We start from the raw sequence: 24,961 nt of genomic DNA, 5'->3' as shown, positions 1-24,961 counted from the left end.
GACATATTGTAGGTTTTACAGTAGCAGTGCTCATATTGAGACTCCATCTGTTAATGGCAGGAAACAGCATTGCTATACTCCAGGAAGCTGCCAAAAAGTGTAAATGACTTGATATGCCGCTAACTGCGGAGTTCAAATATACTCAATGATGCTCTTTTTGTATTTACTGTTTACATGGGAATCACCTTTGAATGCAACAACTAAAAAGAATCCCTGTAGATCAGACTTCTTAAGACATGATAGAGACAATAATAAATTATATCTGTTACTTTTAGTGTGCAAAAATTCCTGTAGCATCTCTCAGAGAAGTACCTCGGCATCCTGACAGAACTATTAAACCTATTAGTTCATATCAGTGAGCTAAGTTAAGGTGCCAAATGTTTTCTTGAGCTGTACCAGAAAATGCATCCTTCAAGTCACACTACCTTGATTATATTAGTTACAGGGCTTTAAATAATCCTTCCAGGCAGGCCAAAATGGAATAATGTGTGCATTCAAAAGTAATTTATTTCTTGGAAAGTCTTTGAGAAAAGCAAAAGACACTTACTTGCTCATAATAAACAATGTAGAGTTTCCTGAACAAACATAGTCTTTTTCCAGGTTAGATTAATAAATATTCATTTGGCACCTACTGTGTGCCAGGAAATTTGCTGAGTGCTTTGTCTACAGATACTACAAAATATATTTTTTGCCCTCAAATAGCACACTGATTAGGTATTGAGAATGATACGTTAGCATGTAACTAAAAAGCATTCCATTAAACAGAGATGTGAAAATGGAAGGGCAGGGAGGAGGGGGAAGTGAGAAAGAAAGAGAGAGAAAAGAGGGAGGGAGGGAAGGAAGGGAGGAAGGGAAGATGGCAGGTTAGGATAATGAAGAGTGCAGAGATTTTTCCGTGAAACTAGTTTAAATAAAAACAGCCTTCTATATATAAATAGTTGAATGTTTTGAGAAAGTTCTAGAATTGCTGTAATTTTGTTTTCTATCTGTGAAGTGGGATATATTTATACATACAGAATAGATTCATTATAGGGATTAAATGAGATGTGCAAATTTGTAAAATTTCATAACAGAAGGAAATTTAATGAGCTCTTTAAAGTCAGAAGAAGCTTTGGGTGAAATATGATGTTTGACCTAGGTTTGAATACTAGATGTATGAGTTTCAGTGCTAAGACAAATTACCACAAACTGGACAACTTAAACAACAAATATTTATTACTCCCAGTTCTGAAACTTGGAAGTCCAAGATCAGGGTGCCTGCAGATCCAGTGTCTGATGAGGACCCACTTCCTCGTTTTCATCTAGCCTTTCTTCCTTGTATTCTCACGTGGTGGAGAGCCGGGAGAAGGAGCAGCCTTTCACATCTCTTCTTATAAGGATCCCATTCATGTGGGTTTTAGCTTCATAATCAATTATTATTTCAAAGGCACCACCTCCAATATCACATTGTAGTTAGGATTTCAACCTACAAAGTTTGAGACAACACATTTCAGCTCCTAACACTAGGAATGGCTTAATGGGTTGAAGAGGAAGACAACTAATGTAAAAGAAACACAGACTCCTAAAATAGCATCCTGTTTCTGGAGAGTAGAAAATACTATTCCGTGTCTCAGTACTGGCATGGGTCAGCCCTGAATTCTAGAACAGAATGGTGAGAATTGCAAGTAGAAAAGGATCAACAAAATAGTAGTTCCATAAATTGTAGGTAATCTTTTCTATGGATAGGGCCATTTCTTATTTCTTAAGGAGTTAACCAAATCAGATCAAAACCTGTGTTTTGATTCTATAATAAAATGATCAGGCATCAATGTCAAATTCTTTGGAAATACACTTACTATGAATATAAGGTTGGCTCTTTCTTCAATGAGTGAATTCAGGTTTAAGAGGCTTTTTATCAATGACAATGTAAGGGAATAATGAGACGTCCCTTTACTGCAGTCCATCCTATGAGGAAAATATGAATGGTCATATCACAGGTGATATTTTGGAGTGGTAGTGGCTTACAACATTGGAGGATAGGCTGGGGACATATTTAAGCACTGGTTTTCATCAAGCAAATAAATGGATATACATCATCTACCCAGTTAACTTTCCTGTAGTTATGAGATGGTCTCTTGAAAACAAAGTGGCTCTTGGGGGCAAATAGAATAAGAGCATAATTTGAAATGAATTAGAGTTACTATAAAAATGAAAAAAAAAAAAAAAAAAAAGAACAAAAAGCCTCAACAGAAAAGAAGACCAAAATTGAAACTGTACTTCCAATGTTTTGTGCTTATTCAATCACAGGGAGGTATGAAGTTTCTGTCCTATAACATGAGATTTTATAGGACTCTTCAATTATTATTTACAATGTTGAAATTTAATGTATTGATACATTAATAATGTATCATAATGAAAGATACATAATGAAAGAATATAATGAAATGCGTAATGAAAGAACAAGTGAAGTATGTGATTTTGTTATTTCTGTTTGGGTAAAATGATTAATTGAAGGCATTAGTACTAGTTTTAAAAACTAGAAGAAATAAGGAATGATGATGAAAGAATGCTTCATATTTTGATATTATTTCATCTTTTTCAGGAAAAAAAAGCAAAAATGAGATTTATAATAAAATTCAGATAATCCTTTCAGTATTTTTTATGATAGTAAAGATAATGATAACTACAATAACAGGGTAAACATTTACTTGTGTGCTATTGAATTTGAATTATTTAATTTTGATTTTTGCTAATTGACATATTTTGAAAGTGAAGTTAAACTAAGATGAGAATAGAAAGAGTCTAAACTTGTGAAATAAATCTCCTAAAAAGAGAATTCTCTGCCGTGTCCAATTTGTATTAATATTTATTCTTTCTAACATGTATCTTATAGGAGACACATTTAATTTTTTTTTAATTTTTTTAAAGGTGTATATAGTGGACACAATGTTATGTTAGTTTTAGGTGCAAAATGTAGTGATTCAATTTCTCTATACATTATAATGTGCTCACTGCAAGTATAGCTACCATCTGTCACCATAAAATGTTATTACAATATCATTGACAAATATTCCCTATACTGTGCTTTTTATTTCCATGGCTTATTGTTGTTATTGTTCTTGTTGTTGTTGTTATTATTATTTATGCAGGGCTTGAACTCACGACCCTGAGATCAAGACCTGAGCTGAAATCGAAAGTCTGATTCACAACCTATTGAGCAACCCAGGCACCCTTCCCATGACTTAGTTATTCTGCAACTGGAAGCCTATATTTCCTTCCCCTCCTCACCCATTTTGTCCATCCCCATAGCTTCCTCCCCCTTTCCCTGCAACCATTAATTTGTCTTCTGTAATTATATGTTTGATTCTGCTTTTGGCTTATTCGTTCATTCGTTTGTCTTTTAGATTCCACATATGAGTGAAATCATACAGTATTGGTCTTTCTCAGTCTGATTTATTTCACTTAGTGCAATACCCTCTAGGTCCATCCATATTATGGCAGATGGCAAGATCTCATCCTTTTTTATGTCTGTATAAAATTCCACTTCATATGGAATTCGATATATATTCTTTCATCTTTCAATGGACATTATGTTGCTTCCATATCTTTGCTATTGTAAAGAATGCTGTGATACATATAGGGCATATGTATTCCTTTGAATTAGTGATTTTGTGTTCATTGGATAAATACCCAGTAGAACAATTGCTGGATTATAGGCTAGTTCTATGTTTAATTTTTTGTGGAACTCCCATGCTGTTTTTCACAGTGGCTGTGCCAATATACATTCCTGCCAACAGTGCATGAGGGTTCCTTGTTCTCCACATCTTGCCAACACTTTTTATTTCTTGTGTTTTTCTTGTGTTTTATCCATTCTGATAGGAGTCAGTGGTTTTGTTTGCATTTCCCTGATGATTAATGATGCTGAGCATCTTTTCATGTGACTGTTGGCCATCTGTATGTCTTCTTTGGAAAAAATGTCTATTCAGGTATTTTGTCCATTAAAAATCAATTGGATTGGATTATTTGGGATTTTTTTTTTGTGTTGAGTTGTATAAGCTCTCTATATATTTTGAATATTAACTCCTTATCAGATATATCATTTGTATTCAACACTATATTAGAGGAATCATTCACCATGATCAAGTGGCATTTATTTCTGGGATATAAGTGTGGTTCAATATTTGCAAATCAGTCATTGCAATATACCACATCGATAAAGCAAAGAATAAAAATCATATAATTACCTCAATAGATGCAGAAAAAGCATTTGACAAAATTCAACATCTGTTCTTCATAAAAATTCTCAACAAAGTAGGTTTAGAGGGAACATAACTCTATCTAATATCATACTCAATGGTGAAAAACAGAGCTTTTACTTTAAGATAAGGAACAAGACAAGGAAGTCAACTCTTACTACTTTTATTCAACATAGGACTGGAAGTCATAGCCATAGCAATCAGATAAGAAAAAAAAAAATAAGAGGCATCCATATTGGTAAGGAAGAAGTTAAACCTTCACTATGTACAGATAACATTAAATTATATGGAGAAAACCCTAAAGACTCAATCAGAAAACTAATAGAAGTAATAAAGGAATTCAGTAAAGTTGCAGGATATGAAATACCCAGAAATTGTAGCATTTCTCTACACTAATAACAAAATAGCAGAAAGAGAAGAAAGTTATTCCATTTATTATTACACCTAAAAGAATAAAATACACTTTGATAACATGTTAAATTTGGAATTCATTAAAAATATATATGGTCAGTATTTTAAAAATACAAAACAAATTACTTTTACATCAATATTCCATAAAGTTATTTTGGTTTAATTATAAATTTATTTATGAATACATAGATATAGTTCTCTTTTACAAGGCACCTTTAATTAATTGCTTTGAAAAGGCTATTCACTTTATAGAATGATAGCTGAACTGTCAAATTAATTTTACTGATTCAAACGTTTGCAGCTTTCATTTTTGTCAATTAGTTAAAACTTACTATTTATCATGAATTTTAAATTCTATGTAAAGCCCTGATATATTTTTAATAGCAAACTACATTCCAAAATTATTGTATTAAATTCATTCAGCATTATCTATCATATTCCTTCAGATATATGAAAATTAGTGAATTGTTTCTTTAATTTTCTATACTTAATTGCAGACCTGTTTAACTCAAAGGACTACTGATTAGAGTGAGAGAGTATATTTCTAGAAGAACTGACCCTTATTAACTCACTCATGTATTCTTTCATTCACAAATAAAGTACACAACATTGAAGTGAAAAATACAGTGTCCCTGATTTCAGAAAAGTATATGAATATATTATATACATTTATTTGGTTGTGTAACTTAAATGTTTTTAAGTATGTAAATCTTTATTCTTCTCACGTTAAGAAAGTAAGACAGTGTATGGATTTATTCCCAAGATGTTCATGGCCTTCTATCTCTGCAACTCCCTTGTTTTTTGTGTCCTTTGGATGCTACTACTGTATGGCACCATCTCCTAGATATTCATACCAGAGTCTCATAGTTCCTGTATGCTTTCTATCCAGTAATTCCCCTCTGAACCTGTCTGGTTGGAACCCACCAATTCTTGGCATCTATAGATTAGGTCACATTCGGTTTTGGGACTATAATAGGCTTGCTTTTTACATTAATATCACAATTATAAAAGTTGAAATGTATATCAAAAATAACATCTTACCAGTATAAGGTAAAATAAGTGAAATTTAAAAACATTAATTTTGAGTGTGTTTAGTTTTATAAGAAAGCTCCAAACTGCCTTTCAAAGTAGCTGTATCATTTTGCATTCTAAATAGCAATGAATGAAAATTTTTGTTGCTCTTCATTTTGCCAGCATTTGGCCAGTATTTTCTATTTTGGCTCTTCTAATAGCTAATAGCTATATAATTGTTTTAATTTGCATTTTCCGGATGACCCCATGATATGGAACATCTTTTCATATGATTATTTGTCATCTTTTTGCTTAGATTTCTTTTTTTTAATTTTTAATTTTTTATAAACATATATTTTTATCCCCAGGGGTACAGGTCTGTGAATCACCAGGTTTACACACTTTACACAGCACTCACCAAAACACATACCCTCCCCAATGTCCATAACCCCACCATCCTTTTCCCAACCCCCCTACCCCCAGCAACCCTCAGTTTGTTTTGTGAGATTAAGAGTCACTTATGGTTTGTCTCTCTCCCAATCCCATTTTTTTTCATTGATTCTTCTCCTACCCCCTTAAGCCCCCATGTTGCATCACCACTTCCTCATATCAGGGAGATCATATGATAGTTGTCTTTCTCTGCGAAATAAGTCGCTAAGCATGATACGCTAAGCATGATACGCTCTAGTTCCATCCACATTGTCACAAATGGCAAGATATCATTTCTTTTGATGGCTGCATAGTATTCCATTATGTATATATACCATGTCTTCTTGATCCATTCATATGTTGAAGGGCATCTAGGATCTTTCCATAGTTTGGCTATTGTGGACATTGCTGCTATAAACATTTGGGTGCACGTGCCCCTTCGGATCACTACGTTTGTATCTTTAGGGTAAATACCCAATAGTGCAATTGCTGGGTCATAGGGCAATTCTATTTTCAACATTTTGAGGAATCTCCATGCTATTTTCCAGAGTGGTTGCACCAGCTTGCATTCCCACCAACAGTGTAGGAGGGTTCCCCTTTCTCCGCATCCTCACCAGCATCTGTCATTCCCTGACTTGTTAATTTTAACCATTCTGACTGGTGTGAGGTGATATCTCATTGTGGTTTTGGTTTGTATTTCCCTGATGCCAAGTGATATGGAGCACTTTTTCATGTGTCTGTTGGCCATCTGGATGTCTTCTTTGCAGAAATGTCTGTTCATGTCCTCTGCCCATTTCTTGATTGGATTATTTGTTCTTTGGGTGTTGAGTTTGCTAAGTTCTTTATAGATTCTGGACACTAGTCCTTTATCTGATATGTCGTTTGCAAATATCTTCTCCCATTCTGTCAGTTGTCTTTTGATTTTGTTAACTGTTTCCTTTGCTGTGCAAAAGCTATTGATCTTGATAAAATCCCAATAGTTCATTTTTGCCCTTGCTCCCCTTGCCTTTGGCGTTGTTCCTAGGAAGATGTTGCTGCAGCTGAGGTCGAAGAGGTTGCTGCCTGTGTTCTCCTCAAGGATTTTGATGGATTCCTTTCGCACATTGAGGTCCTTCATCCATTTGGAGTCTGTTTTCGTGTGTGGTATAAGGGAATGGTCCAATTTCATTTTTCTGCATGTGGCTGTCCAATTTTCCCAACACCATTTATTGAAGAGGCTGTCTTTTTTTCCATTGGACATTTTTTCCTGCTTTGTTGAAGATTAGTTGACCATAGAGTTGAGGGTCTTTTTCTGGGCTCTCTATTCTGTTCCATTGATCTATGTGTCTGTTTTTGTGCCAGTACTATGCTGTCTTGATGATGACAGCTTTGTAATAGAGCCTGAAGTCTGGAATTGTGATGCCACCAACTTTGGCTTTCTTTTTCAATATTCCTTTGGCTAATTTGAAGTCTTTTCTGGTTCCTCTATCCTTCATCTTTAGCAGTGTATTTTCTTGCCCAGCAAAACTGAAATATTTGTAAATAAAGATAAATGTTTCCCAAATAATAATGATCACTCACTCTGCAACTTTTTCATGCTAGACACATGACATTTTATTTTCTAATTATTTTTGACATTTTAGTTTGTTTAGTCTTGAAATTAACTGTAATGTACTTACTATGATCCCTTTTTTACAGTGGTAAAATGAGGCAGAGAGCAAAAGAATTTATCCCATCTCAGAAATGGTAAGCACCAGAAATGGATTGATAGCCACACAGTATATCTCCAGACTCTAAATGCTTAACCACTATTCCCTGTTTCCATGTCATTAAAACTAAGAGCGGTTTTAACATGATTCTTTCTATTGTTTTGAGAAAATTAACTCAGATTTTTTTAAAGATTTTATTTATTTGACAGAGAGATTACAAGTAGGCAGAGAGGCAGGCAGAGAGAAAGGAGGTAAATGTAAAAGTAACATTTAACCATGTCACTCAGACTCACATAAAATTCCCTATGCTTTTTATATAGTGGGAGAAAAAGTATAATGGAACATTGTATTTAAAATTAAAGATGTAAAGCAATGCCCAAACATTATTTTCTTATTTAAATTAAATCATCATGTAAAGAAACTTAATCTAAAACATATTCCATTATATCAGACTTGCACGTAAAAATCTAAGAAATTATATGTTATGGTGCTGGATCATCAGATTCAACTAATTTTTTCTACCTTAAGAAAATTGGCCACAGGTCTAAGGCTCCATCCGTTTTTTCATCCATTGCATTAATCATGTAATCTCTGTATTAATTTTTAGTTATCCTAGTGTAAAAAGAGAAAGCTAGACTTAAATATTTGGGGGAAAAATTTAAAGAAGTAAACTTTCTGTGCAAAATAAAATAATCAAAATAACTTTTTTTTTTTTTTTTAGCAGACACATACAAGAATTGGTGGTATTACTAACAAGAGAAGTGACAGACTTTAATTATCAAGATTTGGAAGAATAACAGTGATGAATTTGTATAACTCCTTAAAATTTATGGAGCACTTTCTCATATATTATCTCATTTTACGTAATCCTTACAACTGTCATAGAGATCAGCCAGACACATTTTAACAATGAACTAGTGCAGTTCTTATAAAAATTGGGACAATAGCTTTTTCTAGTTTTCCTAAGCCAAGGTCTGTTAAGACTAAACAGGATCCTGATCCCAAGTAGAATTAGGAAAGGGTAGCTCTTCATAGTTAGGTGCCAAATTTACCTATATGAATCTTTTAGTTTTGGAAATTTATGTTTTCTATGTACTCCATATTCTTTATTCTTCAGTTTCCATGGTGCTACAGCAACCAGTTAAGCCTGCTGTTACTATGGAAACAATAGTGTCTTTCCATTTCATACATTTTGGTACATTCTTCAGATATTTCCTCCACTTGTACATTCATTTTTGTTCTACAAATATGTAATTAAAAATTGCAACAGTGCTTAAGAAAGCAACTGAGACGAACTACTTATACTTTTAGGATAATGGAGAATTAATAATGAGTCATAATAAATGAATGAATATACACATATACATTGAGTCATCTTGGTATTTAATCTAAAATTATCAGCTTACTCCTTGTACATTCTTTGAAGACAGAATCTGTTTAGTTGAAATATTTTATGAAAAATTATTACATTTTATTCCTGGTGCTGCCAAAATAAAATGAACAAAAATATTCTTACTGGCAATACAAGAAGGAAAATATATTGCAATAATGCATGTGATACTTATTCTTTCAAAGGAATAAACTATTTTAGTCACTGGGTCAGCTCCAAGCATTCTTTGTACCATGAGAAAGCTAGTGAGAAATTAGAATACATAAATTTTCTACAGTATAATTTCATTTTGAGGATTTCTGAAAAATACTTATTTTTTTGCTACTATTGGCATTATGTTTTGAGTTGTAACAGTTCCACCACATTCATACACTTCCCACTCCCCTCAACATACACACCAAAGGACATGCTCTTTCTGAAATTATAATCCTTTACCACTCCCAAAGAAATTCCATTCTGACTAGGGTAAAGCATTTTTTTTTTTTAAGGGGAAACTTAAACTCAAAATCTGTAGTGAAGTCCATTGTCTGATAAAATAATCCTTCTATTCATGCTTGCTATATTTGGGAGCTAGAATCAGTTTAGAAATGTTTACAAATATTGACATGTTTATAAATGGAATGATATTTATTATTTCATAATCTAAAGTGTTTTTTAATATATATTTAAAATTGTTCAAACATGCATGTAACACTAAATATTTTACCTTTTACATTATATTTTACTACCTAAAATTGATTTTTATAAACAATTTATTTTAAAGAATTTTAGATTCGTAGGAAGGTGTGAAGAAATTTAAGGGAAATCCTATGCACCCTTCACTTAACTTCTTTCAGTGGTAGTGTCTTACCTATGATAATACAATTATCAAAGCCAGAAAATTGACCTTGATATAAAATTTATTTAGAATTATTTAGATTTCACCAGTTGTACATGCATTTCCTGTGCATGGATGTGTGTGTAGTTCTATGTAACTTTATTCCATGTATAGCTTCCTACAATTACCACAAAACTCAAGAACAGAAGAATTTTACCATTACTGTAAGACTTGGTCCTACTATCCCTTTATAGTCACACTGACTCTGCCCCTCTAAAACCCTAAAGCTAAAAACCACTAATATGTTCTTCATTTTTAGAATTATGTTATTTATTGAAAGTTATATGCAACTATGCAGTCTGTGTCATTTTTGACATTGGCTTTTATTCAGGTTTTATGAATATCCATGTATAACTTTTTGTCTGAAAATAAGTTTTTATTTATTTGGGATATATGCCTAAAAGTAGAATTTCTCAGTTGTACAGTATGTATGGTGCTAGCTATAGGTTGTTTGTACATGCTCCTTGTGAGATAGAGAAAATATCTACTCTATTCTCATGTTCTGAAAGTATTTATAATAAATGAGTATTGATATAGTAAATCACATTTATTGTTTTTCAAATATTAAATCAATCCTGCATATCTGAAGTAAAGCCAACATAGTCTTGTTGTACTATTCTTTTTATACATTGCTGAACTCAATTGCTCAAATTTTGTTGAGGGTTTTTGAATCTAAATTCATGAGAGATCAGTTTCATTTTATTCTACTGTCTTGTTTGATTTTGGTATAAAGATAATGCTGGCCTCATAAATTTGTTGTGATAAAATGACTTTTAAGTGATTTGATTTTCGTCTCTGAATCATCAAATGAGTAGATTGGATTTGATTTAAAATTGCTGCTCTTTTTTGTATTTAACTTATCTTTTCATTTTATAGCAATTGTGCATTTTATAACTTCACCATTTTCCTAAAACTATAATGTATTTAACATATTTAACACACTCCATTATTAACAAATACAGCTTTTATTCTATATTCTATACTCTGATGTGCACATAAAGTGATGACTATACTCTTACCTTGTATAATTGTGAAGTGATTTTGCATATAAGGCTGATTTTGTGGCAATATTGTTTGCTGGAGTAAACCCAATCTGAATTGTGAGAGGGTTTCCTCTTCTTTTCTTGCCTTATTTTTTATCTATTGTTCTGCCACTCATATAAGATTTTTTTCAATATACAGATCTTCCTGGACTTATAATATGGTTCTATCACAATAAATCCATTGTAAATTGAAAATATCATCAGTCAAAAATGGATTGTTTTTTATTAAATAAATTCTCTCTCCAAAATGGAGTTCAGTCTTACAAACCTGATGTCTAGAACCACATTCTCTACTAACTGAGCCATCCAGGCACCCCCCAAAATGCATTTAATATGCCTATCCTACCAAACATTACAGCCTAGCCTAGTCTAAATTAAACATGCTCAGAACAATTATATTAGCCTACAGTTGGACAAAATCATCTAACATAAAGTCTATTTTGTAATAAAACGTTGACTCTCTCATATAGTTATTGAATACTGCACTTCAAGTCAAAACAGAATGACTATATAGATACAGAGTGATTGTAAGTATCTCAGTTGTTTGCCCTCATGATCAGGAAGCTGCCTGGGAGCCCTGGCTCACTGCCACTGCCCTGCATCACGAGTCTTTATGGTGTATCACTAGCCCAGGAAAAGAGTAAAACTTTAAATGTGATGTGCAGGTTCTTTTGAATGCATATTTCTTTTGAACCATTGCAAAGTTAAAAAATCCTAAATTGGATTAGAATAGTTGGGGACCATCTGTATTAAAAGTTATTGCAAGTTACATTTATTAAAAAATGTTAGTTAACTAACTGAAATTTAATAAAAACTTTAAAAAATCAAGATGATTTTGGGTTTTTTTGCCAGTCTTTCAATATATTTTTAAATTTAAAATATTAACAATAGTCATTTTACCTGCATTACACACTCCTGCATGAAAGAATACTCTCATGTCATATATAATTATTTATATATTGCCTGAAAGAAATTATTAGATGAATATGAATTTGAAGGAGTGAAAAAATGTAAGAATATATTCCAGAAATTGTGCTATTTCTGTATATTATTTATCACTTATTTTATTTTAAAGCAATAACTTGGGCAGTGATATAAGTTTATTTTAATAATTATTATTTTAGGGTCCACTTTTTTCTTTTTTTTCTTTTCATATTCTGATGTGTGGACAAATTTGCAAATTAAATGGTTTCTGAAAGACTATATTTAAATAAAAGTATACCAGGTGAATTATATGTAGTAACTGTTCCCCACATGAATATCTTAATGAACTTCAAAAGAGGAGATGTTAGAGAGGAATCTTCCCATGTTTCTTGCTTAATTTTAATTGTTTGGCAATAAATTCAGAACGCTCAGTCTTTCCCTACTCTTTTTCACCCCAAACCTTTTTATTGAGGCTGTTGTGACACGATGCCATCAGTTTATTTTCTGGGAAACTTGTCTGGATAATCTAGTTTTAGTCCTGATTGTCTTCCCTTCCTCCACTGATTCTTTCTTTAGCCCAGCAGAAGAACGAGGGAAGCAGGAGGAAAGGACACTTTTTCCTTTAGTGAACTTTTTCCTTCCTTCCTTCCTTCCCTCCCTTCCTCCCTCCCTCCCTCCCTCTTTTCTTTTCTTTCTTTGTGTCCCCTCCGTCCTTCCCTTTCTTCCTCTCTTCCTCCTTTCTTTCTTGTGTTCTTTATTAATTAGCTTTATACCTGGCACAGTGCATTTGAGATATATACTTCGGAAGATTAAGAGCTCTTTTCCCCTTGCTTTTGCTGTTAACCTCTTTCACTGGTGTAATGGATGTTTCCTATCTAGAGGCACAAATCCAGTAAGGGGTGTGTGTGTGAGTGTGTGTGTATGTGTGCATGCGTACACACTCGTGCATGTGCACCTGCGTGCATAAACGTGGGGGGCACCCAATGAGCCATAGACATTGGATCATCTATAATTAATTTTATAAGCATGCCTGATATACTGCTTCATATTCTCTTATAGATAAAAATAGAGGTTATAAATAAATTCTTAGTTGTGGTCTTGTCTTGGTATTTTTAACACACAAAAAATGAAAATGTTAACTCTGAAAGACTAAGCCTGTAGGATGAAATGACAACCATTCATAGATTAAACACTGTTCTATACCATAATTTTTGTTAGTTAACTTTTCTATTCCTCATTTTCATTATTTGTAAAATCTATATAGTGTAAAATCTATACCTACTTTATAACCTCCTGGTAAAAATATGTTAATGCATGTGAAATATTATTAAAAAAATCTTAATATTTTGAAACTACTGTTATTATAGGGGGTATAAACCTGAATCCACAAACTGAGCTGTGCAGAAATGTCACTTTACTTTACATTCTTTAGGTCATGTTGAATCAAAATCTAAACCACTATTTTGCCAGGACTATGAGAAATACAACTTCAGGCACTGGAGATTCTTCCTTTCCTCTAGAACTGTACAAAGATCTTTGGAAGAAGAATATTAGAGCAAAAAAAGAAACTGGTTTCTCTGGTCTTTGGTGCACATTTTGATTATGGGAGTGTGTGTTGCTCAATGTCACATAGTTCCTCGAGTATATCTGATCTTTTTTTTCTGTGCTAGGCTGGTGTCTTGGGATTACTTGACACTACTGGGTATCCTTCATTGAAGAGCTTTCTTGTATTTTTTGTTTGTTTTAAATTAGGTCTTTTATTTGCCCACTGCATTACAGATCCTATCACTTTCCTGGAGTACAATAAAATACCTAAGGTCTAGTCATGATTTCTTACGGAGCCCCAGAACTGCATTTCCTATACAGTGTGGGGAAATCTTAACTTTCCCTTCTTTCTCTGCTTCTGCCTCTCTTCTCAAATGGGTACCCGCCCCCTTCCTTTGCTCCTAGTATAAACTTTTTATATAGTTTAGGGTTTGAGGCAGGGAAAAGCCAGTTTCAGGTGAATTCTGCATCAAGTCAATCAGGACTAACTTCCTGAGGTAATAAAGCCAACAGTTTCCATGGTGACTCAGATAAATAGGAAAATGTGGCAGAAATTAGACATCAATTATTATCTTAAGAAATTAACTTTTCCTGCTTTAATTATCAAAATTACATAATAAAGAGAGGACTTTCATTTTTGTTTTTAACTTCTTACAAAGGACCATGAAAGCAAAATGCACCAAAGTGAAACAGTTATGGAAGATTTTATGTGAGTTTATCATAATAGGGAATAGAGACCAGACACAGTCTGAATTCAGCTTTGCTAAAACCAAGAGAGTGGAAGAGTTTTTAAGAACTGGGGTACAGAGAGACATCTGGGTGGCACAGTCAGTTAAGCGTGTGACCCTTGGTTTTGGCTCAGGTCATGATCTCATGATTTGGGACTGCATAAAGGCTACCTGTTCCGCACAGAGTCTGCTTGGGTCTCCCTCCTCCCTCTCCTCCTGCTCCGCACAGAGTCTGCTTGGGTCTCCCTCCTCCCTCTCCTCCTCTGGCTCGTTTTCTCTCTCTCTCTCTCTCTCTCATTCTTTTAAATAAATAAATATTAAAAAAAAAATAAGTGAGGTGCAGAAATCATAGACCATCTGATTTTGCTAATTGGCTTTATCTGAAAGAAAATAAACTTTCTTCTAACTTCATGACAGGAAGTAATTTTATAAGTTGGAGATAGGTGCCCAGTGAAGATTGGGAGATAGCAGCTCTATCTTCCTTCATGTTTACACTTCAAAGCACTGCCTCCTGGGCCCTTGAGAAAGACATTCTTGAGTTATAAAACTGGCAAGAGTTTTTTTAAAAGGATTTATCTTTCAAAGGATCAGAGAAAGTGCAATTACAAGTTTGCTAAAGAAAATGCTCTAAGAAAAGGGAGGCCAGGGCCTAAAGTCTAGAAGAAACCTGTCTAAATTTAGTCAAGCTCAGGGAAATCTTTAGACTATCTTGGTCAGGGCCTTGTGAAAATCTTGTCTCATGTGATTAAGAAAAATACCTCTTTTTGGTTTGCCCCAGACTGTCTTTTTTCCACCACTTTTTCTGCTCTTCTTTATATACCCCATGAGATTCCTAACACAGGTCAAGAGCCTTTGTCATGCCAGTGCCTTGTTGCAGATAACTTACTGTTTGGTAAAACTTACTTATCTCTTCCCTGCAGTTGACTTTACTGTAAAGATGAGCATTTCCTCATTGTATTAGAAAAGGTTACTTCCTCCAAAAATCACACTATTGCTGGTTATTTATTACCCTGGGGTGTGACCTTTTGCTGGCTGTGACTGAACTGCTGTAGTTCTCTGTGCTGATCTAATGTCAGTGTTCTGTAATCCTGGCCAGCTCTTCTCTGTTACCTGGGCTAAATAAACACTGTTCTGTCCCTTTTGCTGTGGGGGCTTTTATCCTCTTTCTTTTTGCTGTAAAGAAAGAATTCCAGATTAAGACCTGAGAAGAGAATGAATCATTGATGCTTTGATGGTTCTTGAGTAATCACTAGACCATTCTCCACTATAGAGGCAGTTGGTCTTCATATTTAGGACACAGTTGACCACTGACATGGAAGCTGTAGATTTTTTTTTAGTAGGAAATGCCATTCAGAAAAAGGAGAAAGAACTCTTGAAAAAAGTGTGACTGTTAAAGTTCCAGAAACCCATGGCAGAGATGACATAACTTATTACTTAGAAGTAGAAAGTGAAAGAAAGAAATACTCAGAACCAGTTCTTATTTCTTTTGCTCCTCATCAAAAGTTTCTTTTTGGCAACTGGGCCAATTTCGTGGTATGATCTCTGTCACCACAATTTTGTTAATTTTTCTTTAGACCCAAGTCTTTGCTATTCTTTCTTTCCTAGGCAAATCTCAATTTTTAAAGACTTGCTTCAGCTTATAATCTAATTGAAACCTGCCTTTAACATCAACAATGTTTTCTTTCATGGAATACTAAGAACTATTTAACGAATATTCAATCCACTTGGAAATATTCATGTAGATCAGAGATAGACTAACTGTACCCCATGGGTGAAATCCATACTATATTAAAGTCTTATTGAAACACAGCATACTTATTTTTTAATGTTACTTCTTAAAACACTTAATTGGGCAATTACTGATATGTAAAAAGTTATACATATTCACTATACATGACTCAATTTGACTCAAATTTATCAATTTGGGGATAAGTACGCTCCTGTGAAACCATCACTATCAATAAGTTCACAGACAGATTCATCACATCCCAAAGTTCCCTCCTGCGATGTTTCCCATTACTATGTTTTGTGTATGTGTGATAAGGATACTTAACATAAGTTCTACTTAATTAAGAAATTAAGACCACACCTATTTTCGAAATATTGTCTATAGCTGCTCTTGTGTTAACAGTAGCAGAGTCATGTAGTTGTAACAGAGACCAGATGGCTCAAAGAGCTGAAAATACTTACTTTTTTTTTTAAGCCCTTTTAAGAAAACCCTTAAGATTGAGAACTATTTCAATTTTTCCTTTAAAGATACATATCCTCTGGTGAATTGTGTAGGTAGTACTTTAGATTTCCTTGAATCTTTCTATAGCTCACATAGCTCCTAGTCTAGGACAAGATAGTGTCTCAAGGAAATGCATTTTTTTGTACAAGTGTAAATTTAGATGAAAAATGCAATTATATTTGTTATGATTAAAAGATAAGGAAACTATAACTGTCAAATATATTTTTAGCATTAAAACTTGTACTATGATAGCTTTATTTTGGTTTTATAATATAGTACAGAATTAAAAGAAACAAAGAATTAAATATAAAAATAACACAGTTTTGTGCTGTTAGACATTCCTTGAACACAGAAGACTAGGTTTGTTCAGTAACAAAATCTGTATCAGTCCTTGCCCCTTTATATATGATAGATCCATTCATATTTCTCCTAGGGTTTTTTCAATTTTTTTTGCAATCTGACAGACTAAATTATAGTCAGGAAAATATTTACCAATTGCATAGAAATATTATAATACTTTATAAAATGTTTCTCAACTAAATATAGAATTATTTTCTTATCATAGAAATGTCCTCCTGAACTTTTCTTTAATTCAAAGGTTTTATTTCAAATAAGTAGCTTTGGGGAAGGAATTCCACATGATTTTGGGTAAAAAGTCTGCGATTGTTCAGGCTTCCATTTTTTTGAGACTGCTTCAAATAGGAGATTTCTTCAATAGGATTTAGCTGAATTTTAGGGCTTAAGAGTCTATTGAATTATTTAAAAAAACATGACTTCTTTCTCTCTGCTAATATGGTACATTAATCTCTGATATTGAATACACTTTATACTTTCCAACACGTTTACTTTCCTCGCATAATTTTATCTAATTAGAAAAAAATGTTTATCTCAGTAAACCCAAGTCCTCCCCTATTTAAAAAAAAAAAAAAGATTTATTTATTTATTTGAGAGAGAGAGAGAAAACACACCATAGGGCAGGTGGGAGAGAGAGAGAATCTAAAGCAGACTCCCTGCTGAGCATGGTGCTTGAGGTGGTGGACTTGATCCCATTATCCTGAGATCCTGACCTGAGCCAAAATTGAGAGTCACATGCTTAACTGACTGAAGCACCCAGGTGCTCCCAAGTCCTCTACTCTTAATCAGTAATTAACTTCAGTCTTACCTTTATGAGTCCAGCCAGAACTCTGAATCCCACGTCTGAAAAACATGGCTGTATTGTCAGAAGGAATGCAAGTTGTTGGTCTTAACCAACAAAAGACATAAAGTTCCAAAGCTGCTGAAAGCTATTCTAAAAACATGTGACCTCACTTGAAATCATATGACTGTGAGGTTTCTGCGGAAGCATCTGTATAACTATTATAGGGTCTTGGACTGAATTTAATCTTTTTAATTCTAATTTTCACTACTATAATTGTCCCTGATAGTTAATTAACTAGAGAATCAATCTTTCAACTAGCTTCACAATGGACTAGAACTCTTAGTTCTAAGAATCCGGTGGCAATCTTGTTTAAACCTTTCAGAGGCACTCTTAGTTCCATACTTTCTACATTTCCTAAATCTTTCTAGATATTGTCTTCTAGTCTTGAATTGTAAGAATCCTGTGTTACTCTCAACTATTCCTGTTTGTTTGCAGTTTATACCATTCATTTTTCAATAAATGCTATGCTTAGTACATATTTTGTTCTTGATATTTTTATTAGAACTAGGGGTATAGCAGTGATAAAAACAAGTCTCTGCCATTATGGACATTATATATGGTGCTTGTACTGAGAAAAATATCCCTAACAGTGTGTTATTTTCTTATAGCTGGACACTGTTTAATGCAAAATTTCTCTGACTGTCAAGGAGTCATTGGGTTGCTTACATTGGATATATTTTTAAAGATTTTATTTATTTATTTGACAGAGAGAGATCAATCACAAGTGTCGCCCTCGACCCGTAAGAACGACAATCAGCCTGGTATGGTGTTAATGCTTCATCCGTTTATTTCATCAACTTCCTTAGCTTATATGCGGCAGGGTGACCAATAAGGGGCCAAGCAATGGGGAGAGCCAATGAGAGTCCTGTTACTATGCTGATTAAATTTGAAACAGCCAATGACTATGTCCTCCTTTAGGCGGGCTTCACCAGAACGTTGGTTGTTTACTTGCAGCGTATTTTGCTGGCAGCGAGCCAAGCGCCATCTTGTAATGGTGGGGACTTTCCCGGCCGGAGGCAGTCCCTGACATCTCCCCCTTTTTTGTTTTATGGCAGAGATCGTGCCTGTCTTAGGTCGTCAGTAGCAGAAAACATCCTTACCCGAAATCAGACACAAGATATCGATGATCTCTGTCCTGTCTTAGGTTGGCATGTTTCTCTACTGATCTTACCCGTCTTTGACTACCGATCTAGCATGCTTAGCCATATCTGGGGAGATGTCCCAGCCTCTATTGACGTAAGGGCTTGTACTATAGCTCAGCTCTGCTCTCATTGCTGTGTTCTCCATTGGCGAACTTTTCTGAATAGAAGTAGAATGCCAATAAGAAGGAGGACAAGAAGACCAATTGTGCCAGCCCATTATTTGGTGAACTGGAACATATTGCTGAATGTTTGAAATAGCTCTGGGAGGGAAGCTGGTTGCACACGTGTACTATTTCCTCAGACCAAGCACCCTGCAAATACTGGGAGAGCTGTTGGGAGGAATTCCTGGCCTTATTAAATTGAGAGAATTTTACAGGGGTAACACAAAGGGCGGGGTAGGGAACGAGGCAACCAACACTCATAATATCTGCCAGGATGTCTACTTGTTCTTGCAGTAGGTCCACTCGATGCCTTAAGGTGGGCATTCAACTGCGACTGCATTTGTAAGGCAGCTGCGGTACTTTCAGCTAAAGTATTTAAGGCCTCTGCTGTTGGTACCGCAGTGACCAATGCCACGGCGGCAGCTGTAGCTGCCGCAGCGAAGGCTGCAACAGTGGCTATTATGGCAGCAGTGATTCCGAAGTCTCTTTTTTGTCATGAGAGAAGAACTATGGATACATCATCTATAATAGAAACAGGGACTGGAATGTTAGTGGGAATACACATGACAGTAGCAGAGCGAAAGTTGGTACCGTTCCAGCATTGGGATAAGGAGCAATTGTCATTTGAGCAATTGAGACGATCATCATCGAGATTGCTGCCATTAAAGAGAAGGAAAAGAAAAGGAGGGGCTATGCAAACAGGCGTTGGGGAGAAGGTCATATTTTGATTGCAATTGTTCACTTACTGCGGGTTACCGGCTGCGGCATTGCGCCGAGCAACATCTTGAGAGTGTTCTTGCCATGCTGTCTTCCATACCAAGTATTGTCCCCCGGAAAGTGCGACCCTTGCTAGATTCCCCCAGTCTTCTGGAATTAAGTTCATTCCTGCTATAGACTCCACTAAGGAGATAGTAAAAGCCGCTTGAGGGCCATACTACATAACTGCTTCCTTCAATTGCTTGACGAACTTAAGGTCAAGCGGCTGGTGGTATCGTTGGTGATTTTGGTCCTCTAAAACTGGGAAAGCTGAGGTGAGACCAGCTTCTTTCCATTTAGTTGTCCAACTCTCAGTAGTAGGTGCATGACAACCACATATATCCTTATTCGTACAAGTGTTATATGGTGGTGGGGCACTAGGGGTTGCTGTAGGCAAAGATTGTAAGGGCTTGGGTTTCTGCCCCACCTTTTGCTCTAACTCCTCCCCTGACATTTCCTCTTCCTCTTCGCTAGAACTGTTTCTTTCTGAAGCACGAGATGACTGTTCCTCTTTAACTTCCTCAAGGGCCTCAGCTCCCTCCTGAATAGCAGACTCACATCTCGGCTTATGTCCCCCAAGGCATCCTCTGACCAGAGTCCATATAGCTAATGTTCCGGGCGGCAATGGTTTGCTTTTATCTCTTTCTTAAGATCCTCTCCTAAATGGTCCCATTTGCGGAATATTTAACAAACCCTCGTCCAAAAACGAAGGTGCAACGGTTTCAACTGTAGTTAGAAATGCTCTGGCGGTTTTTGATTTCAGAGGTGCACTGTTGGCTTTGAGAAGGTCCTTTAAAGAACCCTCCAATCTAGATTTTGATAATTCAGGACCCATCTGGCCGCTTAGGTTAATTTCACAAACAATAAGAAAATCCCGGCTCTATGGTTGCCCCGCTTCTTGTTGCGGTCTTGTACAAGATTCCCACCACTTTGATCGTGGTCCCTTCCCCGCTTACCTGCGGTTTTTCTCCTTGCAAGGTTTACTACTCATTAACCATTCCCGGGTTTTGGCACCATTTGTCACCCTTGACCCGCAAGAATGACAATCAGCCTGGTATGGTGTTAATGCTTCATCCGTTTATTTCGTCAACTTCCTTAGCTTATATGCGGCAGGGTGACCAATAAGGGGCCAAGCAATGGGGAGAGCCAATGAGAGTCCTGTTACTATGCTGATTAAATTTGAAACAGCCAATGACTATGTCCTCCTTTAGGCGGGCTTCACCAGAACGTTGGTTGTTTACTTGCAGCTATTTTGCTGGCAGTGAGCCAAGCGCCATCTTGTAATGGCGGGGACTTTCCTGGCTGGAGGCGGTCCCCGACAACAAGTAGGCAGGCAGAGAGAGGGGGGGAACAGGCTCCCTGCTGAGCAGAGAGGGCTCGGTCCCAGGACCCTGAGATCATGACCTGAGACAAAGGCAGAGGCTTAACCCACTGAGCTGCCCAGGTACCTGGATATTTTTGTTAAACTTTTTTTTCCATGTATAATTGATATACATGATTGTATTAGTTTAAGACTCACAACATGTTTTGATTTATATATAGTGAAATTATTGTCACAAATGATCAGCTAACACCCATCATCTCATATGTGTATAATAAAAAGAAAAAGAAATGAAGAAAAAAGAAAAAAAAAGAATAGTTTATCTTTGTAATGAGAGCTCTTTTTTTTAAAGATTTTATTTATTTATTTGATAGAGAGAGATACAAGAGAGAGGGACTGCAAGCAGGGGGAGTGGGAGAAGGAGAATCAGGCTCCCCGCTGAGCAGGGAACCTGATGTGAGATTTGATCCCAGAACCCTAGGACTATGACCTGAGCCAAATGCAGATGGTTAAAGACTGAGCCACCCAGGCACCCTATGTAATGAAAACTCTTAAGAATTTACTTTCTTAATAACTTCTTATTTCTTATACAGGAGTTAGCAATAGTCATCATACTGTACATTACATCCCTACTACTTACTTATCTTATAACTGGAAATTTGTACGTTTTCTTTTAAAGAAATATTTTTAATTTTTTAAAGTAAAATCTACCTCCAGTGTGGGACTCGAACTCACGACCCCAAGATCAAGAGTTGCATTCTCTACCCACTGAGCCAGATTGATGCCTCTTCACTGGAAGTTTGTACCATATGACCAATTTCCTTAATTTCCCCTCCTCTACCCTATCATTGATTAGATATTCTTGATGATAACAGCCAAACTAAATCTACTACTTTTTTTTTTTTTAAACATTCAAATAGGCTTCTCAACCACTTGCTGTGTGTGATCTTCAGGTGCCATCTATACAGCTTATCATATTCCTATTATGATAATAGCCTAGGCTGGAGTAATAGCTCAGACACTGAATTCTTATAGCAGATATTGTCTATATAGATCAAATGAAGTTGAAGCAGTACTGTTCCTTACAACTTCTCATCTGTTATGGTCCTCTGCTAGTATTTGAAATTTTGTTCTTTCGTTCTTTTTTTTTTTTTTTTTTAACTCTGATTCAATTATTAGGTTTAATCTTTCAGGTAGAGTACATTCTAGTTAAGTCTATTTGTTATTCTTCTTTAGACTCCTTTCAGTGCTTTTGCCTTGGGACTACATGAAAAATGTACTATATTTATTGATTGTATTTGATTTAATTTGAACAATATACAGGAATTAGATTCCATAAATTTTAACATATTTCAGCTCCTTGAATTTATTACACATTTAAATATATTTTTGTAAATTTCCACTTGAGACATTTTATAGCCAATTATACTAAAATTTGTAATTTGCAACATTATATATTGTTATAGCCATTAGATATTGATTAGGCTTTTCCATTAAATTTTAATCCATTAAGATTTTTCATGTTTCCAATATTCATATACTTAAATGAAATAATAGATTAAATAGGAGGATAAAATAATAAAGCTTTATTTTACTGAAGAGTTTTTATAGTTAATACTACTCATGATTTCTCTATGATAGTATAATGACTAGTATGAAATAGTATACCCAGCACTTTACTTCTTTGAATTACGTAGTGGAGAACACTTTCTTTTTAGTGCCCAAACAAAATTTAAAGTTCCATGTAATGAACATTCTAATGAGCCTTACCATATTATATTTTAGGTTAATTTTCTTTCAGTATTTATCTTACTATAAATAACCATATTCTTGACCCTGATGATTAACATTTATCCTTAATCTGTGGTAGGTTGTTTTTATTTAACAATTTGGTGCATTAATAGCCAAAGCTGTATAGGTAAGGGAAATGTCTTAAAAGATTCAAAAATCTGAAAATATAAATTTACAAAAACAAGACAAACCCTCCTATAGAAAACATGCTCCCTTATTAATAGTTAATGGAATGAATGACTGAAAAATTGTTTATTCAAGAAGCTCTTCTCATTTGAAATCTTTTTGGAGACTGAATTTTTATTTATTTTTCTTTTCTTTTTCTTTTCTTTTTTTTTTTTTTTTTCTTGGTACTTCCTCTGCTTTGGGGAAGCTATAAAGCACTTATTTCTTCAATAGAGGTCATCATCATGGATCACCTCAGGAGGTAAGAAAAGCAATTCATACATTTCCTACACAAACAGACTCTTCCAGAGACCTCCTGCGGACATAGCTCAGTTAAAATATGCTTAATTTTATCCGCAGGTGGTTTTAGCAGGAGACAGTTTCATTTCTACACAGAGCTACCAGAGCTATATCTGCATCTTAAAGATAAATTTACAAGGACAATCAGTCTTACATTGCGATATGTAGCACTGTGTGTCTTTTAATTTCAGAATCTTACTAAACAAAGCATTATTGCAAATATGTTTAATCATGATTGAATTTTGGATATATTAAACAACTCCAAATAATATCAGGTAAACAAGTAGCTACACAGCTGTACATTTGGAAATACTTCACTATAAATTCATCTCCTTTATAATCAACATTATTATAAAAGTAACTCCTCTCTCTGTGTAAATATATGTACTTTTGAGAACTTTTCAGAATTCTAGGATTCTAATGAGGGAAGATGGCTGAAAAAATTCAACATTGACTATCCAGAATTTCACTTAAATTCCCTCCCCAGAAAATGCCCTCAGCTTTGCCTTGGATCTACCTATTCTCAATCCCTCTAATTCACTCTCTGAAGAATTAGCTTCTAATGTTTTGTCTAGGTGAGATAAAGTGGTTACCCAATTATGAGGAACAGGAATGGGATGTAGTGAAATAAGTGCTTTATATATATTTTTAGTTGTAGCAATCTATTAGAATCCCTGATTCATTATTCTCCTGCATGTGTTTGTGAACTATTCTTGAGAATCCAGAGGGTTCTTGTGAAAGGTACAAAATATTATCTTTTTAAATTTTTATTTATTTAAAATTTTAAAATTTGAAATACCTGTTAGTTTCAGGTATACATTGTAATGATTCAATATTTTTATACATTATGAAATGACCCCACAATAAATCTAGTTAACCATCTGTCTGCTTCTTAAACAGAGTTGCAGAAAAAAAAATATTTTTATGTTCAGTTATCTCACCCTAATTTCCAAATATTTGTATTTTGCAAAAAGTGAGTCTGTCACTTTATATTTCTGTGCTAAGTTAATTAATATTTATCAATATTCTTTTCAGTGTCTCTTCTAACTGCTTAACAGTTCTGTCTCATTTTTGTGCTGTTCTGGTAATATTAGTTGAGTTTTTGGAGGAGGTACAGCTATGTTCATTTTACCATTTTAGCTGATTCTCTGTCTATCTTAATTTGAATGCATTGCTCAACCAAACATCTATCGTGTCCTCTAAAATGAGAATTGCACATGCAAGTTCTTTTAGTATCATTAGACTTAGAGGCAAGTGATGATGGGCCAAAAGTTTCCTTTTCTGTTGTTGTTTGTTTCCATATTTTGTTTTCTTTTGTTTGTTTTGTTTTGCTCCCAGTATCCATTCTGGGCACTGTTTTTCCCTTCAGGCTGCCTCTAATTTTCATCTTTAGCCTCAGTGTCCACACATGTTAAGACACTCATCTGTTTTCGGTTGTGAAGAACTCAAGGAAATTATAATAAAGAGAAAGACCAAAATGATTGCAGTGCAGTATAACAGAAGAACCAGAGTAACTAGATGTAGTAAATTACACAAGAGCGAAGTAGAGTGGTGAATTAGAGAAGTTCTAAATTAAAGTTGTATTGGTTGGAAATTCAGATATTATTTGAATAATC

At 34.7% G+C, this 24,961-nt stretch overlaps 2 long non-coding RNA genes across 2 annotated transcripts in view; one reads left to right on the top strand and one right to left on the bottom strand.

Moving 5' to 3' along the window:
• LOC309849172 overlaps positions 1-24,961 on the top strand; it is an 895,871-nt gene that overhangs the window by 262,888 nt on the left and 608,022 nt on the right. The window lies entirely within an intron of this gene.
• Positions 1,227-17,787, bottom strand: LOC309849173. The gene is made up of 3 exons (XR_014303547.1): positions 17,674-17,787; positions 1,836-1,944; positions 1,227-1,465 (listed from the first exon to the last, which is right to left on the bottom strand). It is a non-coding gene; the product is annotated as an uncharacterized lncRNA (long non-coding RNA).

This window comes from Mustela nivalis, assembly GCF_964662115.1.
Source record: "Mustela nivalis genome assembly, chromosome: 15".
Lineage (NCBI taxonomy): Eukaryota > Metazoa > Chordata > Mammalia > Carnivora > Mustelidae > Mustela > Mustela nivalis.
The sequence above is the reverse complement of the archived record's forward strand: the minus strand, read 5'-3'. Positions and strand labels throughout refer to the sequence as shown.